Raw genomic sequence first — 27317 nt, 5'->3', positions numbered from 1 at the left:
CGCAGACCAGATGGGATTATACCCTTGCTTAAAGCCTCCCAAGGTATGAATGGATGAAGAAAATGTTTGCATGTGTGTGTGCGCGCCACACACCATTATATATATAATGGAATATTGTTCAGCCTTAAAAACAAGGAAGAAGGAAATCCTGTCACATGCTACAGTATGGATGAAGCTTGAGGACATTATGGAAGTGAAATAAGCAAGTCACCGATGGACAAATCCTGCCCATATGATTGTGAGACAGCATAAGGATCGGGGAACGAGACCCCAAGGAGATCAGATGGCCAGGGGGAACACTGGAACACCAAAATGTCACCACCCCTCCACTTCTTATTTGAAGACACAGAGGTAGCTGATTTTCTCTCCCTTCTAACTGCCGGCTTCATCTACTGACCCGCATGTTCAGTTGGTCAAGGTGAAACCGGAAAAGCTCGTGTTCGTGCTGCCTGTCACCTACCAGACCCAATAAGCAGAGACAGGGATTGAATCTTTATGGACGCTTTATTCAGATGTTGGGGCATCAGTATATTTGTACCCTAACAGACAATCTTAAATTCCATTTTAAACCGACCCTTTTTATAAGGAGAAGAAAACTGTAGGTAAGGGGTTTGGAATTGAGGGGAAAAGTTAGATGAAAAGCTGCAGCATTCTTTCATCTGTGCCCTGGGCATGGGGGTCTCCCCCTGGAGCACTGTGGCTCAGATGCCCTCTTGATTGCCCGCAGTCCTGTGTCCTGCGGCACAAAGGTGGAACTGCTCATGGTCTCCTGGAGTCAGGGTGGGTCATACCTTCAGTTCCGGAACAATAGCTATTTACATACATTGATTACTAAGCTTATTAGCTATTACTGAAACTAAAATTTTTCCAACATTTGAGTCCTCCGTCAAAGATTTGACCTCTCTGCGACTTTCAGGGGTGGCGGGATGAGCAGTCCGCCATCTTGCCCCTACAGCGCCAGGCACAATAGCTGGAAAAGGAAGTCACCTGACCCCGAAAGGGAAAATTCTGCAAGCCCGCCTTTTTCAAAAAACCCGCTCACTTTGTCTCCAGTTTACAAGAGCAGCAAAGCAGAGCCAGACCGGAGCCAGTTCAGAAGACCTTCCTTTCTTCCGTGCTGCCTCCCTTGTGCTGGAGCATAAGCTTAATGAAATCTGTCTGGAAATTTTCTGGGGTTTCCTCTTGATTTCTGTCTTGAGGAACCTGGGAACCCCAGCACCAATAGCAATTCCACGTATATGAGGTATCTAGAGTAGTCAAATTCAGAGACAGTAGGATGGTGGTTGCCCTGGCCAAGGGTTGCAAGGAGGAAAACATGGGGAAGAGTTTCAGTTTTGCAAGATGAACAAGTTTTAGAGATCTTTTGCACAACAATGTGAATATAGTTAACACTACTGAACTGTACACTTAAAATGGTTACCATGGTAAATTTTATAATACATATTTTTAGCTGCAATTTAAAAAAGAAACTAAACCTTTCAAGGCTCCCCATAGCTTTTGGGTGAAACTGGACCCCTTCCCCAGGCTTCCGAGGCTCTCTGCACCATCTGGACCCTTCTCCATAGCCACCTCCCATCAGTGCCCTCCAGCTACAAACTCTCCAGCTCTACCAAGCTCTTCATTTTCCCCAAACAACTCACACTCGCTCAGCAGCTGGCTTTTCCCTGGCTGTTTTCTTTGCCTGGAGTGTCCTTCCCTGAAGCTTGTCAGCCTTTTGAAATTCTAATCATTCTTCGAGAACCAGCTCAAATGTGTCCTCCTCTATGAAAGCTTCTCTTAACCCATCTTCTCTAGGAAGAATTAAATACCCAGAGTGTGTGCTCCTGACCGTTTTTTTCAACACTACCATCCCCACCTTAATTACCACTTAATGAGGGCTTACCGTGTGCTGAACACTGTGCTAAGCAAGACATATGCATCAGTATCTTGTTTACTCTTCATGATAACCCTATATCATCCCCATTTTACAGATGAGGAAACCAAGGCTCAGAAGGGGCCTTAATAATATAATGTCTAAGATCACTCAGCTAGGAAGTTGTGGCACTGATACTTAAACCTTCCAAATTCCAGAGGGAAGCTTTTAATTGCTCAACTCTACACCCCATGCAAACTATTGCATTGTCCATATAGTGTTTATTTTTCTGCCTCCCCAATTAGGGGAGGGTTGTACCTTTGTCATCCTGCCTCCTGTGTACCATGTCTGGCCCAGGGCCTGGCACAGAGGAGGTGCTCATTTCTTGGGAATTTTGTTGCACGCCTTAGGGTAAGTCAGCATCAATGCCAGCTACCCAAATTCTTCCACTTCTCGTCCCCCTCCAGGAATTGGCAGATTGGTGATTGCAAAAGAAACACCCCCCGTCAATCAATAAATAATAATGTTGGAGAATTTAAAATAAGAATCTGGGTTATTAAAGTTACAAATCTTTGGTCTTTATACCTTTAATAAAACATGCGTCTATTAATAATAGATACCGATTCTGGCCTGATTATGCTGAGATGGAGAAAGAAATGACCAATTGAAAGATGCTAGTATTTTCTTTTCTTACCCAGTTTGGCGGCCAACTGCTTCCCTGAAAAATTGCTTATCATTGAAACATGTTTAAAAATTTGAACATCATGAAAGGGAAATTGAAGATGGGATGTTCAGTCTTGTAGGCCTTCCAGGAGAGATTTTTCCTTCTGGAGACAGCTCTCTTCTGGGTTTTGGTGGACCCACCCCTGCTGGCTCCTCTCCTAGTCCTGTAGCTGCACCTTCTCAAGCTCACTTTATTTTATCAAACTCTTCCCTGGGCCCCCTCCCCCGGCCCCATCTCTCTTCCCCTCCCCTTGCCTCCCTTCTTCTCTTCTCTCTCAACTCCCTTACCTTGAGTGACTTTATCACCTCCCATGACTATAAGTCATCTTCGCATGAAGGGAAGTCACTCACTAGTAGAGAAGGTCAGAGAGGTATCGAGGGGACAGACCATATGGGACCTTGTAGGTCATGTAAGGACTTTTATTCCAAGCATAATGGTGCCACTAGAGGAGCAGAGGAAGTCACAATATGATTTATGGCTTGAAAGACATATCTTTGGAGGCTGTGATTAAAATAAACTGGAGGATGACATAGGCAGAAGCAGGAAAACAAGGAGAATATTGTCATCATCTAGGCAAGACATGATGGTAGTTTGAAATAGAGTAGTTTGAAATACAGTGAGAGAATGAGAAGTGGTTGGGTACAGGATGTATTTTAAAGGTAGAGGCGAAAATAAATAAATAAGTAAAGTAAATGCAGAGGCAATAGTATTTGCTGATACATTGGAGGTGGGTGTGAAAATAAAGAGGAAGAAGTCAAGGCTGTCTCCAAGGCTTTGGTACTGAGCAATTAAAAGGCGGAAGTTTTCATTTTCTGCAGTGAGGAATGGTATGCATGGAGTAATGTTAGGGATAATGAATTTAGTCTTGGATATGTTTAGTTTGAGATGCCTGTTGGATATAATGTTATGAACTAAATTGTGCCCTTCTACAATTCCATATGTTGAAGTCCTAACCTCCAATGTGACTATATTGGAGTTAGCATCTTTAAGCAGTTAATTAAGGTTAAATGAAGTCAAAACAATGGGGGCCCTAACCCTTGTAGGAGGAAGAGATACCCAGAGATCTCTCCATCTCCATGTACAAAGGAAAGACCATGTGAGGACACAGTGAGAAAGTGACTGTTTTCAAGTCAGGTCTCATCAAAAACCAACCTGTTGCCACCTTGATTTTGGACTTCCAGCATCTAGAATGGTAAGAAAATAAATGCCTGTTGTTTAAGCTACTCACTCTGTGGCTTCTTGTTATGGCGGCCTGAGCCGACTAATATAGATGTCTAAGAAGAAATGTCAAACTGCCAGTTGGACATATGGGTCCAAATTTCAGGAGAAAGGTCCAGGCTAGAGCTATAAATTCAGGCATCATCATCAGAGAGATGGTATTTAAAGTCATGGGGCCGGATGAGATTGCCGATGGCGGTAGTGACAGAAATGAGGACAGGACAGAGGACCAGGCCCTATGACCTTCCTGCGTTGAGAGGTTGAGGAGATGAGGAGGAATCAACTGAGAAGTCTGAGAAGTGGCCAGTGAGATGGGACGAAGACCAAGAGAGCAAAAGGTCCTGGCAGCCAGATTACAAAGGGTTTTAAGGACAATGTGGTCCTCTATGTCCAGTGCTGCTGCTGACAGGATAAATAAGGTGAGCACTGAGGACTAACCATTGGATTTAACAACATGAAGGTCATTGGTGACCCTGACAGGAGCATTTCATTTCACCCTGGGTCCCCTGGCAGTGAAAGTAAAAAGGAAACCAAATGGATTCCATAACTATCAATATTTTCCACTAAAAAATCTATCAGTTAATTAACTCACTGCAACTTTTTCTGGAATTTATCATGTGAGTTTTTATAAGGGGGCACTGGGTACTACTGGGTTGGCCAAAAAGTCTGCTACATTTTTTCCATATGATGGCTCTAGTAGTGCTTAGTGGTCTTTAACTTCATTCAAGACAATTTCGTTAGATTGTATTGTGACAGCTGTCATATTAGCGTGCATTAAAAAAACTTATTAAAATTGGTGAATGTTGGGGCATCCATTTTAATATTGAAGATGGAAGAAGATATGCAACATTTTCAGCATATTATGCTTTATTATTTCAAGAAAGGTAAAAATGGCCCTGACTGGTGTGGCTCAGTGGATTGAGCGCCAGCCTGTGAATTGAAGGATCACCAGTTTGATTCCCGTTCAGGGCACATGCCTGGTCGCAGGCCAGGTCCCCAGTGCAGGGTGCATGAGAGGCAACCAAACATTGATGATTCTATCCCTCACTCTTTCTCCATCCCCTCTCATCTGTCTAAAAATAAATAAAATCTTTAAAAAATAAATTTAAAAGAGAAAGGTAAAAACACAACTGAAATGCATAAAAAGATTTATGCAGTGCATAAAGAAGGTGCTGTGACCTGTGACTGATTGAATGTGTCAAAAGTAGTCTGTGAATTTTCTTGGTACTATTGACATTTTGGCCAGATAATTCTTTGCTGTGGGGCTGTCCTAAGCACTGGAAGATGTTTAGCAGCACCACTGGCCTCAACCCACTAGAAGCCAATAGCAGGAGACAGCTGACATATTCAAAATACCCAAATCAATAAAGTTATTAGTGAAAATGAAAAATGTGTCTTTTATTTTATGGAAAAAATGTAACACACTTTCTGGCCATCCCAATACAATGAGTATTGTAAACAACAGTTGGAGGCTTTTTCTCTCTCCCTTCTGACAATTTGACACAGATACAAGGTGCTGCCCTGTGTATCCATCCTAGTCCAGTTGTGGAGGGTCCTAGAGTTAAAGGTGCATGGAGAAACTTCATATGTCAACCTATCATAGGGGCATGGGGGCAGTAGTGATGAACTCTGTCTTGGGAGCTGAGAAATGGAGATACCGTTGAGATGGGCTTCAAGAAGATCAATAGGAATTCTCAAAGGGAAAAAGAGGGTGAAGGACATTTTATGCACAGGAAACAGCATGTGCAAATTGTAGCATGTACTTTCACTGAAAATTTCTTTTTTTCTTTGTTTTTTATGACTTTGTTTTTCTCCCTTTTTCCCTCTCATAATGCTGTTTTCACAAACATGCCATACAACTAACTATTCAAACTCTTGTTTGCAAGTAATAGAAAGTTCACTTCAAAATGGCTTAAATAAAGGGGATTTCTCGGTTCATGTGCTTGAAAAGTGCAAGGGTAAATTTAAGAATTGGCTGAACTCAGGGACTCAAACAATGGTACTATAACCTATTCTCTCTCCCTCATCTGGTTTAGCCTTGCTTCATTCTGGATTAACTTTACACTCCACATGGTGCCAACATGGCTGCCAACAAGCCCAGGTTTAAATCATCCCAATGGAATTAAACAGAGATGCCTCTCTTTCCATGGCGCCTTGTTAGCTCTGATTGAGTCTGGTGACCATCCCTGAACAAATCACTGTGGTCAGAGACAAGGTGCTCTGATTGCTACAGCTGAGACACAAGCCTAGCCCTGGCACCAAGGGTGGAATCAACTGTGTCTAAAGCACAGGAACTGTGAACTGGAAGGCAGAGTTTCCCTAAAGGAGACCAAAGGCAACCTTCTTGCTGGAAAAGGAGGTCGAATGGACCTTCGACCACAAAACTTTGTATGTCCATTTCCATGGAGTGGGATGCTGATGATCTCCCTGCAATATTAGAATCCTACTTATTGTGAGAACACTCAGGCCTTGCTGACTACATAGCCCTCAGAGCAGTGGAGGCTGCAGGGGGGACTGAGCTCTGAGGCACAGGAAAGGGGGAGGCAGAGATCCCAGGCTTCGAGATCACCTGGCCTTCTCATTGGAAAGATAAGGGTATGAGAAAAAAAGAAGGCAAGGAGCTTGTCTGAGGCCACAGCAAGTTCAAGCAGCGCTGGAATTTGAACCCAGTTCACGTGAAGGCCAGAACCAGGCTCTGACTGTGTGCGTGACAGCTGTCCCATTCAATAGTTCCCTGTCAGCTCCTTGTTTCCTTGTATATTTTTACAATGTTGTTAATAACCAGCCATAAAGCTCAGCAAACATTTTGATAGGCTTTAAAAGCTCATGAAAACAACATTACATTTTAAGGCATGGTTTTCTAATTAATCTAATTAACTGTCAGCCTCATTTCCTGCTGGTTTTCAGACAAGGCGAGCTGTGCTGCTCAGCTTCTGATTCAGCCCCAGCAGACAGGGTTTAGGACTTTCGTGGTCACAATTTCCAAGCCAGAAAACTAGCCCACGTGTGGCCTGAGGCATGAGTTGTCTGAAGCAGTGTCTAGATGCTCAGCATTGTGCTGCCTTGTTTCCCTGGATGATCTATCTCCATGACAAAGACACAGTGACTTGGAGATGCCCCAGATTAAAGCAAACACCTGGATAACTGGTCACCTCGCTTAGGACCATCCAAGAAGGCCAAGGTACAGACAAATTTTGAGCACCTTTCCCAGTGATGCTCCCTTTCCAGAGATCTGTCCTCACGCACAATCTTGGCCAGGTGACCCTGCTCCCGTCCCCGTAACAGCTGATTTGACTCAGATGGACACCTGAGTCAAATACGGTTCAGTCACTTCTGATGTGTGGCCTGGTTCGAAAAGATGAACTGAATTAACCAGAGGTAACTCTGGTGATGGAGCAACAGAACCAGGGAAGGGTGAGTTAGTTTGCTGAACTGCCATAACAACGTAAAACAGAATGTGTGGCTTAAACAACAGGAATTGATTTCTCACAGTTCGGGAGGCTAGAAATCTAAGATCCAAGGTCCTGGAGGAGTTGGTTTCTCCTGAGTCCCTCTCTCCTTGGCTTGCATATGGCTGCCAAGTCCCTCTCTCTGTCCTCATGTGTTCTTTTCTCTCTCTGTGAGAATCCTGGAAATTTGTCCAAATTTCATCTTCTAAGGCCACCAGTCAGATTGGATTAGAGCCCATACTAACAGCCTCATTTTAACTTCTTCACCTCTTTACAGACCCTTTCTCTAAAAACAGTCACTTTCTAGGGTACTGGGTGTTAGGCTTCAAAGTATGAATTTGGGAAGGACACGATTCAGCCCATAACAAAGGGCAAGCAGTAGTGAAGAGAATTCACATAGTTCTTGGGCTGGGGTGAGGGATCAGCCATGGCTGGTGCACTGCCCATAACTGTGAGTCCTCCTGCTCTGAACACCTGGGACCCGCCACTTTCTGCCTGAGGGCTTCTATCTGGCTGCTTTCTGCTGAGGGCACTTAACCTACATGCAGAGAAAGCTGAAATGCCATAGGGTTAATTCCCAGGGAGGAGCCCTCCACTAATGAATGATGGCAGTCGGGGATAAACAACCCAGCTCCCCAGTCCCTTGGGTCGGTAACTCTGACCCACGTTCTACGTCATCTCCAGAGTTGTCTGCTAGCATCGAGGTCCCACTGCACAGTGGTAACTGAATGATTGTGTATCCTTCCTTTCCCTGCCTCACTTCCCCACTCCCAGGCAGCATTTTCTGGGGGCACCTCCCAAATAAACTACATGCATTTGAATCCTTGTCTCAAGGTCTGCTTCTGGGGGAAACCAAAGAAATTTAGGTGGTGTGTGCACATGATGTGTCAAAAGGAGCATAGGAAGCCAGCCAGAGGGAAGGGGAGAGAAACAGTTTGGGCCCCAAGAGGAAGAATGGGCTCCTGTGTTCTGCGTTTCTCCCTCCTCGACTCTCCAAGCAGTCCTAAAGTGGGATGTGAGGTGTTTTGGAACATAAAATAATTTAGCCACTTCCCTAGCTCGGTGCTGCAAATTCCCTTGGCCTTTTCTAGAAACTTCCTTTTGAAATATGCAATTATTAGGAAAGCAGCACCTCTTGCTCTGGGAGAAAGGTGTGCCACAGTGGACATTCTGTGGCTTCACAAATACGTCCCTCAAAGTCAACCCTTGGTTGGCTGAGCTGAAGCTGGGGAGGAGCTGGATGAATCTGCAAATAGGATGAGAGCTACCTGGGAAGTCAGGAATCTAGGCCCTGTGCCCTCTTCCTTTAAGATAAAACACGATCACAACCTTTCTGGTTGATTAGGATGAGTCTAACCAAGGCCCCTTAAAGAAAGGACATAAAGACCCACAGGGAAAATGATCCCCACTGCGGATGAAGATTGCGCTGGTACCCAGTGTTCAACTCCAACTATTGCATCTTATAGGTTTTGTTCAGCAGCTTTTGCAACTGATACTAGGAAGGTTGATTGTGGGAATATGGGTTCTTTGAATAAAGGAATCTAGTTTTGACAATTAGAACTTTCCATACTTTTCCCCCTTCTACCCATGACCTTGACTGGGCATGTTATTTTGCATCAGCAGAGCTGAATGTTAAGCTGAAATAAGGCCTAGGAGTCTAAAGGATTTCAGAAAAATGAGAGTATGATCATTACTACATTTCTAAAATCCAAACACCCAACTCTTCAACACTTTCTGTAGAAATTCCTTAGACTTTGTAGCCCTCAATCAGCATTTGGTGGGCATGGGTATGTCCCTTATGTCCCGTAGGGAAGAGGGAGAGGAACAGAACCAACAGGGGCAGGGTCTGAGGTCAGAGAGGAGTAGAACAGTTGGCTTCTGGGCTGGAGGGGTTCTCATTATAGGATGCCACAGTTGCAGATGAGGTGTGCCCCAGGTGATGGGAAAATCTCAGAAGCAGAGCCCTGGGTCAGGGATAGCATATTTACAAGGATAATGATGGTGAACAGGTTAATGGTCATATCTCCTATTTTCAGATGAAAAGGCTTCACCACTCTCAGCAGGGCTGAGTGTCAGGTCCGAGCAGTAAAATCAGACCTTAAAAAATATGATTCAATGGTCACAAGGTAAGATGATGGGGAACAAATTGGAGAAACAGAGTCCTATCTGGGTCACGATGAGCTGTTGGGGACCAAGGCTGTAAATGCTTTGGGGTGTCAGAAGCCAGCTTAGAAGAGGGAGTGGCTCTTGGCGAGGGCTAGTTCTGGTGGCCTGAGGCCCAGCAGAACTGAACAGAATTGTCCTTCTAGTGGTTTCCATCCTTCATTGTCTAGCATTGCCTGTTCCCCACTCTGCTTGACACTCCCCTGATGGATTTAAGTGGCTACTCTCAAAACTGCAAAACTAGGACTGGTTCTTCCTCTCTTTTGTCCACTCACCTTCAAGAATTTAATTAGCTTGTCTAGGTTAAAATGTTTTATTCAAGCCCAATGCCAGTGGTATCACTGAGGAAGTAAATCCTAAACTAATAGAAGTTGAGTGTAATGTAAAAGAGCAATTAATCTCTGTTGCAGAGAGTAAGAAAAATTAATAAACTGCTGCTCAAACATTTATTAGCAGGAAGGACTAGAAAAATATTCTCATTCTATGATGAGGGACAATTGTAACTCAAGGAATTATCTTGTCAAAAATGGGAGAATGGGGCTCAGAAGCCATTCCAGGGAATGCAAGGACCAGAGCCATCCCTGCAGGTTGGGGAGCAGGGAGACCTGTGGTCTCATAGGCAGCTTAGAATGAGGGGCAAGATCTCCAGATGCTTCTTTTCCCTTTTCCCCACTGAAATCAGATTATGGATGTTGATCCTGACATGACTGTCACTGGCTAACCTCTGTGACACATTTGGGGGCTTCTGGCCCCTCCCCCAGCCAGGGGCTCAGTCCTGAACCTCAGCATTGATTTTCCTACCATTTCCTTGCCTCTGTGATCCCTTCATCTACCACCTCTTTTGGAAAGCCTTGGCAGTTCTTGACTGCTCTGGGCCTCTCCCTACAAGTGCTGGAACTCTCCAGTAAGCATCACCAACTACCTGTCCTGTCTCCTCAGTCCCCCACCTAAGAGTTAGATAAAGGTAACTGTAAAGGCTGGCACCTGGAAGAAAAGAGCTCAGACCTTCTTTCCTATGGGAGATTGCCTCCAAAAATGATCACCAGCAATGCCTCCCAACCCTGGACATGCATGCTGCTCCTCCTGTCAAGAGGTGGTGCCATTTCTCCTCCCTGGAACTGGCCTGGCCTTGTGACTTGGCTTTGACCCGCTGCTGTGCCAATTCCAGGTCTCGTCCTTAAGAAACCTGGAAGTTTCTGCTTGTTTGAAGCCCTGAACCAGTGAGAAATAAGTCCAACAAACTTGCTGAAGAGTGAAGCTCAACCAGTCACCCTGACTGACTGCCATCTTGAATGTTCCAGCCCCAGGTGAGCCCTCAGCTGAATGCCTAAGTGACCTCTGCAAATATCGCATGGAAAAATTACCCAGCCCTGGCTGGTGTGGCTCAGTGGATTGAGTGCTGGCCTGCAAACCAAAAAGTCACCAGTTTGATTCCCTGTCAGGGCACATGCCTGAGTTGTGGGCCAGGTCCCTGGTTGGAGGCGTGCAAGGGGCAACTGATCGATGTCTCTCTTGCATGTCTATGTTTCTCTCCCTCTCTTTCTCCCTCCCTCTAAAAAATAAATAAATGAAATCTAAAAAAGAAAAGCAAAGAAAAACTGCCCAGATATCATCCTTTGGAATTGTAAGAAATAATCGTTGTTTTAAGCCCTTAAGATTTAGAGCAGCTTGTGGTACAGTGATAGGTAATTGAGACACCAGTCCTTCTAGGACTGGAGCCTGGCACCCCCTGCCATTCTGGGTGTTGCAAACTGTATTGTGCTGACTTTAGGTTGACACACATATTGGACTTCCTAATGCTGGCCACCTGCCAGAGCTGCTCTGCTGCCCATCAAACTTCAAGCCCCTGTGCATCAGTTATTCAACAAACACTGATTCATACCTACTAATTGAACTAAGTTCTGTTTGGCCACTAAGGGCTCAGAGACAAACTTTCAGCCTTCAAAGAGCTCACAGGCCAAAGGAGAGACCAGCAGGAAGATAACTGCTAAAATTCAGCATGCAGAGCACTGAAGTAGTAGTAGGGCATAGTACCATGAGGGTACCGTGAAAGGTGGCAGGGAGCAGGTATGCCCAGGTAGACTTTATGGGTAGGCGTTTTTGAGTGATCGGTGGAGATTGGTAGGCGTTTCATTTCCAGGTCATCAGAATTCTGTGCTGTCCCCTGTGGCTATTCTCTCTCTCCCTTTTTTTTTTCATAAAGGCAAACTCGCCCTTTCTTTTCTTTTTTTAACATGCAAATTACGTTTTTTAAAGATTTTATTTATTTACTTTTAAAGAAGGAGAGAAATATCGATGTGTGGTTGCCTCTCACATGCCTTCAAGTGGATATCTGGCCCACAACCCAGGCGTGTGCCCTAGACTGGGAATCAAACCGGTGTCCCCTTGGGATTTCCAGGCCAGTACTCAATCCACTGAGCCACACCAGCCAGGGCCCCTGTGGCCCTTCTCAAGGCTGCTGCCTGTCCCAGCACCCCTGGGCCTCCCACAGCTCCCCTGGCAGGCTCTGCCCTCACCAGGGCTGGGGTCTAGGATGGATTGGGAGGAACCAGAGCCCTGGCCAGAGACAGGAGCTCAGTGACAAGGTGGGTAGAGTGATTAAGATGATAGAATCATGGCAGACAGGGGCAGAGACTGTGTCTAGGATGGAGAGCCTAGGATTCAGAGGGGCTAGGCAATCAGCCCAAAGTCCATTGACTCTCAATTCAGTGCTCATTCCACTGCAGTGACTCTGAAGGTGAAAAATACACAAGATTATGTCAAGGTGGGTATAAGCATGTTCTTGACAGTTTTGTGATGTTAAGAAGTTGGAAAGAATTCAAATGTCTACCAATAGGAAAGTAAGTATATAACTTATCCTTACAATGGAATATTATAGAGCAGCTAAAAGGAATGAACTCAGCTATACATAATAACATGGATGTCTTACAAACATGTTGCATTCAAAAAGTTTCATATTGATATACACTGTAAAAAACCCATTTATTCACTAAAGCTATATAAAGCAATGTTATATATTTTCTATGGGTCTCTACAAAACATGTAAGTGTACTTTTAAAAGGTCCAGAAGGCACCTACCTACCAAGTTGAATATTAGAAAAGGTGATGTAGACAAGAAGGTTGGCATAGACTTGTTCTTTTTTTTTAAGATTTTATTTATTTATTTTTAGAGAGGGAAGGGAGGGAGAGAGAGAGAGAGAGAGAGAAACATCAATGTGCGGTTGCTGGGGTCATGGCCTGCAACCCAGGCATGTACCCTGACTGGGAATCAAACCTGCAACACTTTGGTTCACAGCCCGTGCTCAATCCACTGAGCTATGCCAGCAAGGTCTTAGACTTGTTCTTCATTATAATGTTTTATTTTTTAAAAAGTAATGGCTTGATTAGAACTGATGTAAGTAAATACTAATTAAAAATAGAAAATAATGAAATAAGGATTTGATTCATGGCCATTGTTACTCTGCCAAAATAATCAACTCAAACCTGTACTCTCTAAGCCCTTGTGGGGGCTGTGGTTTTGCTAGTGGGGGCCCCTTCCTTTGGTGTCAGTCTCTGAGTAGTGGGAGAGTCACTGAAGAAAGGAGGGGATGAAGAGGTACTGAACCCCCACCGTCCAGCGTGCCCTGTGTGGGCACAGTGCTGATCTTGTGTCATCGAGTCATCACAGCTCTCCTCCGGGGTGGTATGACTCCTCCTGTGTACAGAGGAGACATGAGAGCATCAGAAAAGTCAAATAAGCACTCAGGTTCACACAGCATACAAGTGGAAGCATTTGAACCCAATTTTGTCTTATTCAAAAAGTTTCACCCTCTCCTCTGTACTCATGAGCAAGAAGTAGACAGGTATGGAGTCAACAGGGAGCTTTCAAAACACAGGCGCCCAGACCCCTACCCTCAGAGATAATACCCATGTAATTGGTCAGGGGTGAAGTCTGGGCTATTTTTTTTTTTTTTTGAGAGGTGACTCTATTCTGTGCCAGACTTGAGGACATTGTCTAAGCTTATTCATTCTCTCACTCCCAGCTCATTCCCCTGGACCAGCCATCAAAGGGTGACCGTTCGACTATACCCCAAGTTACCAGAGTGCTGTCCTTTTCGACAATGACTTTGTGGGAAGTAAATGTTTATTAAACTCTGGAGTGCCTTTTTTTTAAAAGGTGGTTCACAAAGCCAGTGTCAAAATTTGGTTTTCATTTTCTCATTGTCTTTTTTTTGAAATTCTCACCTAAGGACATTTTTTCATTCCTTTTAGAAAGGGAGGAAGGGAGAGAGGAAGGAAGAGAGAGAAACATTGATGCAAGAGAGAAGCGTCATTTGGCTACCTCCCATACGCACCTGGACTGGAGGTCGCGTGCACCTGGACCAGGGACCAAACCCACAACCTAGGTACGTGCCCCCACTGGGAATTGAACCCACAACATTTCAGTTAGAGGATGATCCTCCAACCAACTGAGCCACACTGGCCAAGGCTGTCATTGTCTTTTATTAGGAAACATGAGACATATTCTTTAGGGAAAAAAACCAAACTGTTCTTACCTTGCTTCCTCTTTCAGCTGGACAAAAGTGCCAGTAGTTATCTGGCTAACAATGATCTCTGCTTCCTCAGGGGAGACCTCGGGAGTCTCATTTTTGAATAGTTTTCTTGATCTCATAATCACTGGAGTCTTTATTAAGGCATGACATATGAAAGGAACCCAAGTTGAAGAAGGCTAGAAAGAGAATTTTCTTTTTATTAATTTGCTTATTTAATTATTATTTTATATTTTCATCACCATTATCCCTCCTATACCCTCTACCACCTCCACGCCCCTCCTTGTAATCACCACACTGCTGTCCATGTCCCTGAGTTCTTTCTCTCTTTTTTTCTTTTTTCCCTCATTCCCCACCCCCAGCTGTCCCCCCTCACCGGAGTTGTCAATAATTGTTCTCAGTGACAACCCCAGTCCTGGGCTGGGCTCCTCATGAAGCGCTTCTTTGGGCCTCTCACTGTCTCCACACTCCCCACCCTTTACCCAAGAGCTCTGTCTAGAAACTAATGAGGTATAAACAAATGCCTGGAATTCATGGAATAAACCTCAATGTTTCTGTTATTTAATATTTATTGGAATGGAATGAAATAGTGGATGCAGTGAGTTGTTAACAGGTCCCTGGATGAATGGGGCTGCTCTCCATGTCAGGCAATTTGAAATCTATTGGAAAGGAGTGGGGCAATGCCATGCCACCGGAGGGTAATTGCTCTGGCAGCACTTCCATCTGCAAGGCACTGTGGCCTCACGATTTCTAATTTGTCCTCACCCAGTGCCTGGCACTTAGCAGATGCTCAGTAAATGTGTCAAGCTGAACTGTGAATCCAGCTTCCCCACCCAACTAGCTCCCACTTAATGCTTCCCGGAGACCCAGGCAAGTGGTGTCCCTAAGCTCATGCCTCAGGGGTCCCACAGAGTAAGTGCCTTCCTCAAAGGAAGTCCCCTTCTGATGTCTGGAACAGATGGTGCTGGTGGTGCCATTCCAGTCCTGTGTTGAGTCCAGTTTGCCGGAAACACCTACCTCAAAATTTTCTAAGAGCTCCTCTGGGGGCTAGGAATGGCTAGGGCTGGCAGTGTCATCTGGGCAGGGACCCCCGAGCCTGGGGATAGTTTAGGGTGTCAGTAAAGTTCCAATGCCACTTACAGAGAGAACTGCAAAGTCTGATCAGTCCACTCCAGCCATTGCCTCCCACTGCCGCATGGCGTTGTGTTGAAGACTGGTCCTGCGCTGCTGGCTCTGTGGATGCTGGTCCATTGCTGATGATGTCCTTGCTTCGTGATGTGAATGTCTCCCGTTCCTATGACCTTGGGCAGGGAATGTCACCTCCTTACCCTGGGTTTTTACATCCATTCATGGCGATAGTGCCAGCCACATATAGGAGCTATGAAGAGTCAGTGAGATAAAGTACACTCCAACATTTTAGCTGAGCCTGCCAGCCCCTTGAGATTGGCCCAAGATGAGTTCAAATCCTCCGCTTGCTCTTCTGTTAACAACTTAATGCTTGTTAAAGGCTTAGAACTGAACCTGTTAGAAAGTGCTAGAGAAAGTCCTGTGGATTTTATGAATCACTTTGTATACCTCTGACTCCACACTTCTGGTGTGTCTGTATTGGGAGGTGATGGGGTTCAGGGGTTAAGGGTGTGGACTAGGGCACAAACTTTCTGGGTTTGAATCTCAGTTGTGTGATGTTGGACAATTTCATTTCTGAGGTCCCCAGTTTCCTCACCTGTAAAACAGACATGATAATAACACCCAGCTCTTAAGGTTGTTATAAAGACAGAGTTAGTCACTGTATTTAAACTGCCAGAACCAACAGGGTAGCTATTGTGCTTCTGCCTTCTGTTAATCCAGATGGGAAAACTTACCCCTTCCTTAATTCCCACATGTGAATTCCCAATGAAAATTTTATTTTTGTGAGTACAACACAGCTTGCTAAAATCAGTTGGGCATGGTGGGTAGAGCAGGGGTTTGCTGCTTCTCACACAAATAAATGGCTGCAGGTTGACCTTTAGACACGGCACCTTGTAGCCTCAGCCATGCCTCCGTGACACCATGTTGCCCCAGGTGGCCTTCCTCTTCTCACCTTCTCTCTGGCTCCTTGCTTCTCCCCCTCCCCCTTCGCTCCATGTCTTCTTCTCAGCCTCCCGCCTTGGCTTGCCCCCATCTCCCCTGTCCAAATTCTTCTCTCTCTAGTATGTGGAATGCCTGCTGTCCCCAGCACTTACTCCCTGCACAAGTGCGTCCAACAACCCCCTTCCAGGTGCTCCGTCAAACACAAAGTTCGTTCAGTTAACTGGCCCCCTCCTTGGGAGGCAATTTGAGTCATAAAAAATGCTAAACCTTATTGTAACTATGTAATATGTAAACATGTAAAAACTATGATAGATAACAGTAGAAATTACATAGTTTCAATTTTTAGATAAAATATGTATTATTTTAGATTTACCCTATTACTCTCCTCACTTCCTTTCTCACTAGACCTGGGCTCTCACAGTAGCAGGGAAAATGAGCCACAGCTGAATGGGAAGAGAAACCAAAGAAGTTAAATTCCAAAGATCCAGGTCCTGGTGATTAAAAGACAATTTATGCAGAATTTTCAATGGTAATTTTGACAATAAGTAATTTTTGCTTTACAGTGTTGAAGTTAGGACATAACCCCCGTGTAAGATGGATATTTACAGCTGAATACGTGTTGATGGCTCTTCCTTAGAAGAAAGAGAACCAGGCTTTTAGTAGAGCAAGGGAATAAGATTGACCATGAAATCTTTACACAATTATTTGAAAGAGAAAACTCTGATTTTGGCGGTGGGCTCTACCAAGGTGAGGCAGACTCTCATTTCAGCTACGTGCATAGAGATGTGCTGGATCAAAGTCTCAAAACATACCTTTAAAATACATGTAAAAACTGAGTTTAAAAGGAGAAAAGGGAAATCCCCAAGTGCCTGAAAATCAGCGTGATCTTAAAGCAAGAAAAGTAAACTCTCAGCTGATGTTGCAGCAGCCCCCAGGGTACATCTCTGGACTTCAGAGTCTAGGGACAGAGGTTCTAGTATCCAGGCAGGTCAGGAGATGTGGCCTTGGGGTCCTATGAAACAGTGATCTGGAACTAAGACCCATTCAAGTCAAAGCTGGAACCTGGAAGGGCTGTCCTCCCTGTGAAAAGGGGATCGAAAGACCTCCAGCCCAGAACCAGACCCAACAGACTCGAGGACAGGGCAAGTGACCAGGACAGGAACCCAGACATGTCAGGCAGGGCACAGCCCCACTTGTCAGTGTGTGAGCTCGGATCAGGGGAAAAATGATGCTGTGTCTTAGAATACAAGATTGAATCATAATAATGAGAACAGCTATTTATTGTGCACCTACTATGCCCTGTACCCTGCGCTTGCTAAGCACTTTACATTTAATTCTCTCAACAGTCTGAGGTAAGTGCTACTGACTCTGCCACCCAGGGCTGCACTTGTAGATTTGGACAATATCAGGGTGAGAGATAGTTGCTTACTGGTGCCACATCGGGGAAGGCTTTCGTGGGATAGTTGAGAGGGGCATCGTAGCCATGGTTTCTCAACTCGGTAGTTTTTAAACTGTGCCGGGTGGAAGCTCAGGGGCTGAATTAGGTAGCAAGGGGAAGGTTCACTCTGTGCGGCTCTGTCTCTCTCATCCATCTCCTTCAACCGCAGCCGCTCCACTGATACCTCTTTTCCATATCATACTTCTCCCTTACAAAATCTGCTTCACTGAAAGGCTTCTGTAGCAAAATATAATTAAAAAATTAACTGCAATAAAGGAAAAAAAATAACATGAGTCCAAAAAGTGACAATTAGAGGAGGAGTCTAATTGCTATCACACAGCTGCCCCTTTCCCTCACGGCTTCCCATGATGCTAATTATGTTGCTAGCCCTTGTCTTGTCGCGGCTGGACCTTACATTGCTTGCAGGGCGCTGGTTCTCCGTGGTTTCTCCGGCAGCTGGCCCGGAGGAGATCCTCCACAAATGCGGAAGACGGAATCATACCAGGATTTCCACTCCCCTGGCAAACCCGGGGTGCTGCCTGGTAGAGACTCAGAAGAGGGGCTCTGTCTGCAAGGTGCGGGCTGCTTGTCATCTCTCGGTGCCCCTCCCATAGCAAAAAAGAATAAAGGTCCGTTTCCTGCTCGTTTTATTTACCTAAAAGGGAAAACAGCCTCTGTCTCTGAAAAAACTCTTAATTGCAGCTTTATAAAGAGACTCCACATGCAGAAAAGGGGGGAAATTAATTGGTCTTCCAGGGAGCAGCTGAGTGATGGCTGGTAATTGAATTTCACAATGGATGCCTCCCTCTGGGTGGCCTGTCTGTGACCTGGAATGTATATTTGAGGTTTCCTTGTATAAGTGGTTTGGGCTTCTCAAGGTTTACATTTTTGGGTGGGCATTACTTATTTACACTTTCATCTTGGACAAGATGAAGGGAAATTTACATCATCTTACAAATTCTAAAATGATAGAAGGGAAAGCAAAAGGGGTGGGGGAGCCTGTCTTCATCTTAAGATGCATTTGGTAAATCCTTTGCAAAGGTTAGAAGAGCCAGTTCTGAGAATAAATTATTACTGAAATGCCGGCTGCCTCAGAGCGAAGCTGCAGACCCAGCTGGTAGGTACCAGAGCTCAGGGGCTTTGTTCCAAGATAAATGATGAAGGTGAGATCAGGGGAGGCAAGGAGCACACCAGGTCATGATAACTTGGGCTTGTATATATACACACTGAGGTGCCCCACTGATGATTTCACTAGCACAGTGACCTGGTGAAGTCTCAATTTGTGTGTTTTCTGTCTCAACAAAGCAGTTCCCAGCAAATCACCTTGTCCTTTGGAAGGGCATGCAAAGTAACCCCCAACCACTGCAACCACCAGGGAAGGCATCAGACGTTTTGGGTTTCTAAGTCTAGATCAGCAATAGAAATCGAGAATATATTTCTAGAGATATATAGAATATATAGAAGTATAATATGAACCACATACGTAATTAAACATTTTCTAACAGCTACATAAAAATACAGAGTAACAGATGATATTAATTTCATAATACACAGGATCTGGCACAAATTATACCCCTTTTATTACAAATTCTTCTATTAAAAAATCATAAGCATGTAATTCTGTAACATGACAGTATCACACTCAAGCACAGTATATGACATTTTAGATGAACTGTTCAAATGGTGTTGTCCAACTCGTGCGAGACATTCACGTACCTTACCAACCACACGGAATCAGGTGTTACTTCTGCCAGACCCTGTATTTTCATTTAACCCCCTATATCAAAAATCTCATTTCAACATGTTATCAATACAAGCATTATTAATGGGAAGTGACTGCAGTTGGGTATAGGGTTTCTTTTTAGCATGATGAAAATGTTTTGGAATTAGATAATAGTGATGGTTGCACAATTTCATAAATATACTAAAGCCCATTAAGCTGTACACTTTAAAATGGTAAATTTTATGGTATGTGGATTATAGCTCAATAAAAAAAACACAGCATCAAAAGAAATCCATGAGACTTAGATGCAGCAAAATTGATAGGAAAATTTGTAATTATAAAATAACTTTGTAAAAAATGTAAGAAGTTGTAAAAATGTAAAAATAATAATAATATAAATAAAAATGGGGGCAAAAAGAGAAGAGGTAAGAGTGCTAAAAAGGAGGTAAGAGGTAAGAGTCGTCATTTTTCAAAGTGGGGAGTAAATAAAACCGAAACATATAATTTGAAAAGAAACATAATGACCAAAACTTGGTTTTTATAATCTCTTCTTCTTCTTCTTTTTGTTTTAAGATTTTATTTATTTTTATAGAGGGGACGGGAGGGAGAAAAAGAGGGAGAAAAACATTGATCAGTTGCCTCTCGCACGCCCCCAACTGGGCACCTGGCCCACCACGCAGGCACGTACCCTGACTGGGAGTCAAACTGGCGACTCTTGGGTTTGCAGGCTGGTGCTCAGTCCACTGAGCCACACCAGCCGGGGCTATAATCTCTTCTTTATAGATTTAAAGAACTGTTTTAAGAAATTATCTCTTGAAGTAAAGAAACTTCATGTTACTTTCAACAATTCTTTAGCTTTTCTTTCTTCTAGTAAATTACAATAAAATAAAGGTAATATTTGTAACTTGAAAATTAAACCTATAATATAATCTCATTTTAATAAAATATTTCTATCTCACTTTTCTAATTTTATTTGGTGTAGAAAAATGTTTCAAATAATGCTCCTTTCTCGTAATTTCTAGATCACAGAATTTGATGTGATTAGTTTCCTACTTTCACTTTCAGGCTTTCCTGCTTTATTTGAATCTTTAAATTGAATTGTATCATTTCCCCAAAACAGTCGAGTTAATTTTCTAAATGACCGAAAGAAAATATGCTAAGATAGACCATGGCAAAATATGGATTATTACTATTTTTCTTTATATTTTCCTATATCTTTAAAACCCCACCAGAGGGGGGAAAAAAGACCCGATTTTTAAGCTGGAAAGACAGGAAGATAATTGTGGTTTTCATAGGAGAAAGCTGTCTAACTAACTTTGGCACAAAGCCTCCTGGGCACCTGTACCCTAGAGGAAAACGGCTGTTTGGGTACAAGAGCTGTGACTCGGTACCTGGTGTTGAACATGGCCCCGCAGCAGTGGAACAACATCCTTCCAAGGACCACAATAGTCTACACTGGGAGCTGGCAGGACAGAGATGTGGCTGCAGCCTGGAGGAGCAGCGCTCAAGGACAGGGTGGGCCACAATGTGATAATGCCTTCTTTTGGAGGAGAGGAGAAACAGCAACAGTAGGATCCTAGACTAATGCCAATATTGTAGGGTGGTGGCTCCAGTTACTTTTGGGTTTAATTGAAAAAATATGTACAAGAGAATCTTGTACAGCAGTTCCTCTCCAGAGGTAAGGAATCATTTACAGCTGTTTCAAATAGAGTCTTACAGGTTGCTAGTCAACCGCCACATCCATTATTTGACCTTTTAAAGCAGTTCTGTAGGGAAGGAAATGACTACAATCCATATTTTATGGGTGAGAAAACTTGAGGTTCAGCAACATAATTCAATGACTTCTTCAAGAACGCACATCTAGTATGTTGGCTAATAGCTGGCTCTCTATGAAACTATGGTGTTCAGGTCAGAAATCAAGGTGATGCATGGCTCCATTTAGAGTTTTTAGAAAGAAAATTTAGCCAGAGGGATAGTAGGTGAGAATGAGTTAGGCTCCCAAAGTGGGTGTGGGTCAGTGAGCTCCCAGGAGCTCTCTTATTGTGAGTCTTCTCTTCACTCTTAACTCACCACTGCACACTGGGTGAGTTCTTTTTTTTTTTTTTTTAGGTTTTGTCTGTTTCATCAACAAATGGCTGCAATTCAGTCATTTCCAGGAACTTTCCTTTAAAAGTATGAGAGATTATACATGGATGGAGGGAAAACCATCCATATCTAGCCTGATCGTAGACACGGGAAAATAAGCAAAGTGAGAAGTTTTTTCACTGCTCATTTAATTTATGAGACCAGCTTGCCATCGATGTCAATGTCTGTAACAATTATACGTGTGATCCAGATGTACCCTTGAGTCTCTCACCATGGGTGATTTCAGTAAGATTGACTCGGATTCCAGGTCCATGGTCTATGGGTCCACAGAGCGCCCTCCGAGTGTCTAGAGACCCCAGGGGACTCACATGCTCAGTAAAATTTGCCTCTGGGGGTCTGGTTCTGGCATGAACGTCTGTGACCCAGATGTGAAACTCAGCCATACACACAGACAAATAACCACTCATCACAAAAAGCATTCATGGGTATAATTAGATTTTTTCTCAGTTGGTAAAAATTTTAAATACAGAAGAGAACAGAGCATAATCTAACCAACACCCCATGCCCTCCAACTGTCAGAATTTAATCTTATAATTTTATCATATTTGCTTCTGATTTTTTTTACTCTAATAGGGTTAAAAGTGAAATCTCCTATGTACACTTCCCTTCCCAAAGGAATCTGTCATCAGGAATTTGGTGTTTATCTTTCCAAATCTTGTGTTTATACTTTCACTGTATATAATGTATCCATAAATGCTTGTAACGCTGTTTTGTGCAGTTTTAAAATACACAAAAATGTGTCATACTTTATTTTCCACAACTTGTGGAAATTTTCTATTGAATTTTTCTATGCAATGTGTTTTTGAGATCTTTCATTTTATATATATATATATATATATATACACATACATGCATACATATATATACATATACATATATATAAATATATACAAGGCTGGGCAAAGTATATTTTCAGTTGTGAGTACATGAAACACAGAGTTCTTGCATTATTAATTATTGTATCATTTTCTTCTTGTTTTGAGGACAAAATAAGATAATGTATGTAAAGCCATCACCATGCTACTTGGCATATGGTAACCATCAATAATTGTTATTGTTATCTTCATTAGCGGCATTATTTTTTAAATTATTTATTTATTTTTAGAGAGAAGAGAAGAGGGGGAAGAAAGAGAGGGAGAGAAATATTGGTGTGAGAGAGAAACACTGATCAGTTGCCTCTTGCACGTGCCCTGGCCAGGGACCGAACCTGCAACCTAGGCATGTGCCCTGACCGGGAACTGAACCAGCGGCCGTTCGATTTGTGGGACAATGCCCAACCAACTGAGCGACACTGGTAAGGGCAGCAGCATTATTTTCATCATCACGATTCAAGAGCCTAATGGAGAATAATTAGAGCAGATGTCTTAAAGTCAGCTGCCTACAGGAGCCAGGCAGGCAACAGGAGTAAGTGGAAGTAGAGTCATGTATGAGAATGTGCGGGGCGGGCGGGGGGGGTGGGGAGCAGGGTGCAGACTATGGAGCATGGAAGAGTGTGTGCCTGTGTAGAGAGAAAGTCACATCTCAGCAGCAGTCCTTTATTGTCAAGCCTAGTCATGTCAGACTTTCCACTAATTCAAGAGAAGACAGAAATCCAGATTTTTATAGGAAGCCTGATGTTTTCTAATATCAATAAGCTAAAAAAAATTACTGTATAGGCCCAAAAAATGACTCGCAGGGCCATGATAGGCTACAGTTGCCACTTTGTGTGTTCTGAATGCAAATCTCTGGGCCCAGTTGAAATTCTCAGGGAGAGCATCTAGTTGGGTTGCTTTATTCCACTGACTCAATCAGCTATGGCTAAGATACACTGCCCACCCAGCAGGGTATGTAGTGACAACTCTCTGAGAAGCCGTGTGGGCAAGAATGTGGTGATAGCCATAATTCAGAAAAGAGAGGCAAGGACTGTGGAGATTCACCAAGAATGGCTTCTCTGTGGATGCCAGGGGCACAGAAAGCAAATGTATCAGGAACGCAATAAGCCCCAATAACTGCAAACCTAAGACGAGGGCTTATTTTTCTTATACTTGTATAACGATGTGTCTGGAGGTAGGCAGAACAAGGCTGGTATCAAAGCTCAGATATAGCCACATGATTCCAGAATCCTTCCGTCTTTTCACACCTCTATCTTAGCACATCAGCTTTTGTTTACATGCTTGTCACCTCGTGGTTGCAAGGTGGCTGCAGCTGTGATCATCATGACTATATTCCAGGAGGGGAGAAAAGGAATCGAGGAAGTAAGGGATGGTTCCAGAAATCCCTCACATATTTCTTCTTTGATCTTATTGTCCATTGCTGGTTCACACACCCATTCCTAGCAGTAAGGAAATTGGGAAGTTGTTTTTAGCTTGGTATTTATACTGCAGTCCCAAACAATACCAGGGTTTTGTTCACTGGAAACAAAAATAAACCTAAGGTAGGCAATGAGCAGCCTCTACCACCTCCTCTGAATAGGTTCTATGTGCCATGGTGTCCCACTCTTACCCTGGCTAAGCAGTGGGGACACTAGGCTAAAAGCTACAGCTTGCACAGCAGAAAGATACAGAAGTGGTTGTGAAACCCAATGCAGCTGGGCTTGCTTCCAAAGTGAGAAAATCAGCTCTGGTTCTTTACAGCTCTTCTAGGCCTTCTGTCCTTCCTGATCCCTCCCGGCCCTCCTGCTGTCAGCGTGGCCCCACCACGGCCCAAGCATGGTGGGAAGAATGTGTGATTAACATGAATAGCAGTTTCAGGAGGCACCCACGAGATCTAGAAAGAAATATGTAACCGGCACATCTGGTTTATAATGTATATTAATCCCTGACATGTAATTTGAGTAATATATGTAAAGTAAAAAGTCCAAGTGCTGATTTAGGAGACTTATTATTACCCTGTCAGCAGAATTCATGTTCTATTTGCACAGCGCTCGGGGCCCAGCATCTCATCTAGGGCAGCAGGAAGGAGAAGTCTTTCTGACGGATGCCAGTTGATGGTGGAGGCCCCTGCTGATGCGGATGGGACATCAGTCAAGTGCTTAGAGCCCCTAGTAGGGTTGGCAGGAACTCATCTTGGCAAAGAGGACCGTGGAAGTAGACCAAGTTCTAGTTTGGTCTAGGGACAAATCCATCCCCACCCCTCAAAGAAGTCTAGAAAACTGTGGGCTTTGGGTTTCAAAGCCTGCTCTGCCACTTCCTTGCCATGTGACTTTGGACAAGTTGCTTCAGGTCTCTCAGCCTCGATTTCCCCATCTATAAATGGGAATCATAATAGACCTGTTGTGTGGGTTAAATACAAATAAAAAACAATAATGACAAAAAACTAACCAGCTACTGAGCATTTACTATGGACCAGTAGTATTCCAAGTGTTTTACGTATCTCATTGAATCAATCCTCAGAGCAACCTCATGATGTAGATACTTATTATGACCCCCAATTTACAGTTAAAGAAAATGAGGCACAGAGAAGCGAAGTAACTGAGATGCTTCAGCAGACTGCTATATTTTATGGGAAGCACTCAGTAAAAGGTAATTCTCCAGGTGATCAATGTCCAGTAGAACTTTCTGTGATGATGGAAATTTTTTGTGATTCTGTGCTGTCCAATACAGTAGCCAACAAGCCACAGATGGCTATTGAGCATTTGAAATGTGGCTAGATGAAATAAGGATTTGATTTTTTAATTTAATTTAATTTATAGTCACTTGTGGCTTGTTGTTACTGTATTACACATTCACTCTCACCCCTCCTGGAGGGAATTAGTTCCTTTATATTTGTTAGGCTAGACCTTAGAGAGAGAGGTCAATGGCCAGTCTAATAGTGCTCCAGTAATAGGGTTGCATGAGCTGAACAAGGAGGGTGATGGTTCATCCCTTTGTGTTGCCAGTTAGAACGTGTTCTAGCATTCAAGAACACTGTCCCTTTAATGTGAGTGGGGCCTTGCTCTGGCTGGTGTGGCTCAGTGGATTGAGTGCCGGCCTATGAACTAAAAGGTCGCAGGTCTGATTCCCAACCATAGCACATGCCTGGGTTGTGGGCCAGGTCCCCCCTTGGGGGCGTGCGAGAAGCAACTGATCAATGTATCTCTTGCACATACATGTTTCTCTCCTTTTCTTTCTCCCTCCTTTTTCCTCTCTAAAAATAAATAAGTAAAATCTTAAAAAAATAAAACACAAGTGGGGCCTCAAGATCCCAAGCCTTTGGCAGTGGGCTCCAGGATCCAAGCCACTGTCTCAGTCAATGAGATCATAAGACAGACATGGTCCCTATGATCCTGGAACTGGCAGCGTAGTTGGGGAAAAGGATATTAAACAAGTGGCCACTCAATTAAAGTCACACCTGAGTATACGCCAATGTCATAAGTAAAATAGCAGTTAGAGAAAGGGCCTTGGAAGCCCTCAATAGAGAGCATTAATTGTGAATGGGGCTTTAGGTGTTGGGTTGGTCAGAACAGCATCCAGAAAGGAGAACTTACTATTGTAGGCAAATGGAACCTAATCTCATTGAGGAACTCTATGAGGCAATTAAGAATGGCCCTCAGAGTTATCCCATATGAGGGGTGAGGACATTGGGGTCACCATCAACACTCTATTGGTCATTGGTTGAAGTATATTTCTGTGGGCATCACAGTACCAGTACTTTTGCCTTGTCCGGTCCATGAGCCAGGTATGCTCCTGTGGCGAAGTCTGTTGGGTCATAGTTGCAGTTACCAGCCTTGGTGCATGGGTTGAGTGCTGAAGAGTATTGACCTTAAACAAATAGATGGCCAGATATATACCTAGCAAAATGGGTTTATTCAGGAACAACAAAGAATCACAATTCGGACATGTGGTTTAATGGTAGAACTCGAGCAAAATGAGAAACAAAGGAAGAACATCCTCTTTTATGGACTCTGGAGGGGCTGTTTAAAGTGAGAGTCCTTTGGAGGAAATTGAAAGTTCAAAGTATAATGACCTTTCATTGACTGAATTATGGTAATCTCCCATTGGCTGAGCTGTTACTGGGTGAGGAGGAATCTTTCCTTCTTTCTGCTAAAGCAGTAAAGTATTATCACTTCCTATCATAGATGCAAGGTATGTCTCTTCCTGTTGGAGTCAGTTCTTTTAACCTCCCTACTCCATTTTATTTTTTTTTTATTTTTACTTTGAAGAAGTGCGTTAAAATTACTTTATTGTTGTTCAATTACAGTTGTCTGCATTTTCTCCCCATTCCGCCCCCTACTCCAGCCAAACCCACCTCCCTCCCTTGCTTCCACCCTCCCCTTTGGTTTTATCCATGTGTCCTTTATAGTAGTTCCATTTTAAATGATGTTTCTGTTATTTAATTTTGCAGGAGATATGGGTGGGACTCTGGCCTATGGCTACAGATGGGTTTTCCTTCAGGGGTGTCCAACCTATGGCCCGTGGGCTGCATGCAGCCCTGGATGGCTATGAATGCGGCCCAACACAAAATTGTAAATTTACTTAAAACCTTTTTATTGCTCATCAGTTTTCATCAGTGTTTGTGTATTTAATATGTGGCCCAACACAACTCTTTTTCTTCCAGTGTGGCTCAGTGACACCAAAAGTTTGTGAGATACTTGTATGGTATCTTGGGGTTTCCCTACCTTACTATTGTCTTGGTGGGGAGGGGAGAGTGGTCCATATTTAGGGACACATGCTTCCCCCAGCCGTGGTAGGTAACAGAGGGCAATATAAGGATTCATATGTAGGCTGGCTGACACCCAGAAACCATCTTGAGTGCAGGAAGGTGTGGGGGTGGTACAGAAACATGAAACCTTTACTCAAAAGATGCTACAGGCATACCAGTGAGATACTGGATTTGGTTCTGGGCCACTTCAATAAAGTGAAGATTGCAATAAAATGACTCACATGAATTTTTTTTGGTTTCTAGTGTATATAAAAGTTATGTTTACACTATACTGTAGTCTATCAAGTATGCAATAGCATCATGTCTAAAAAAAGTACATACCTTCATTTAAAAATATTCTATTGCTAAAAAAACTCTAGACATCATCTGAGCCTTCAGTGGGTTGTA

This window comes from Phyllostomus hastatus, unplaced genomic scaffold (genome assembly GCF_019186645.2).
Source record: "Phyllostomus hastatus isolate PE091 unplaced genomic scaffold, TTU_PhHast_1.1 phas_contig_17, whole genome shotgun sequence".
In the NCBI taxonomy this organism is placed as follows: Eukaryota; Metazoa; Chordata; class Mammalia; order Chiroptera; family Phyllostomidae; genus Phyllostomus; species Phyllostomus hastatus.
This window is presented reverse-complemented; position numbering follows the sequence as displayed.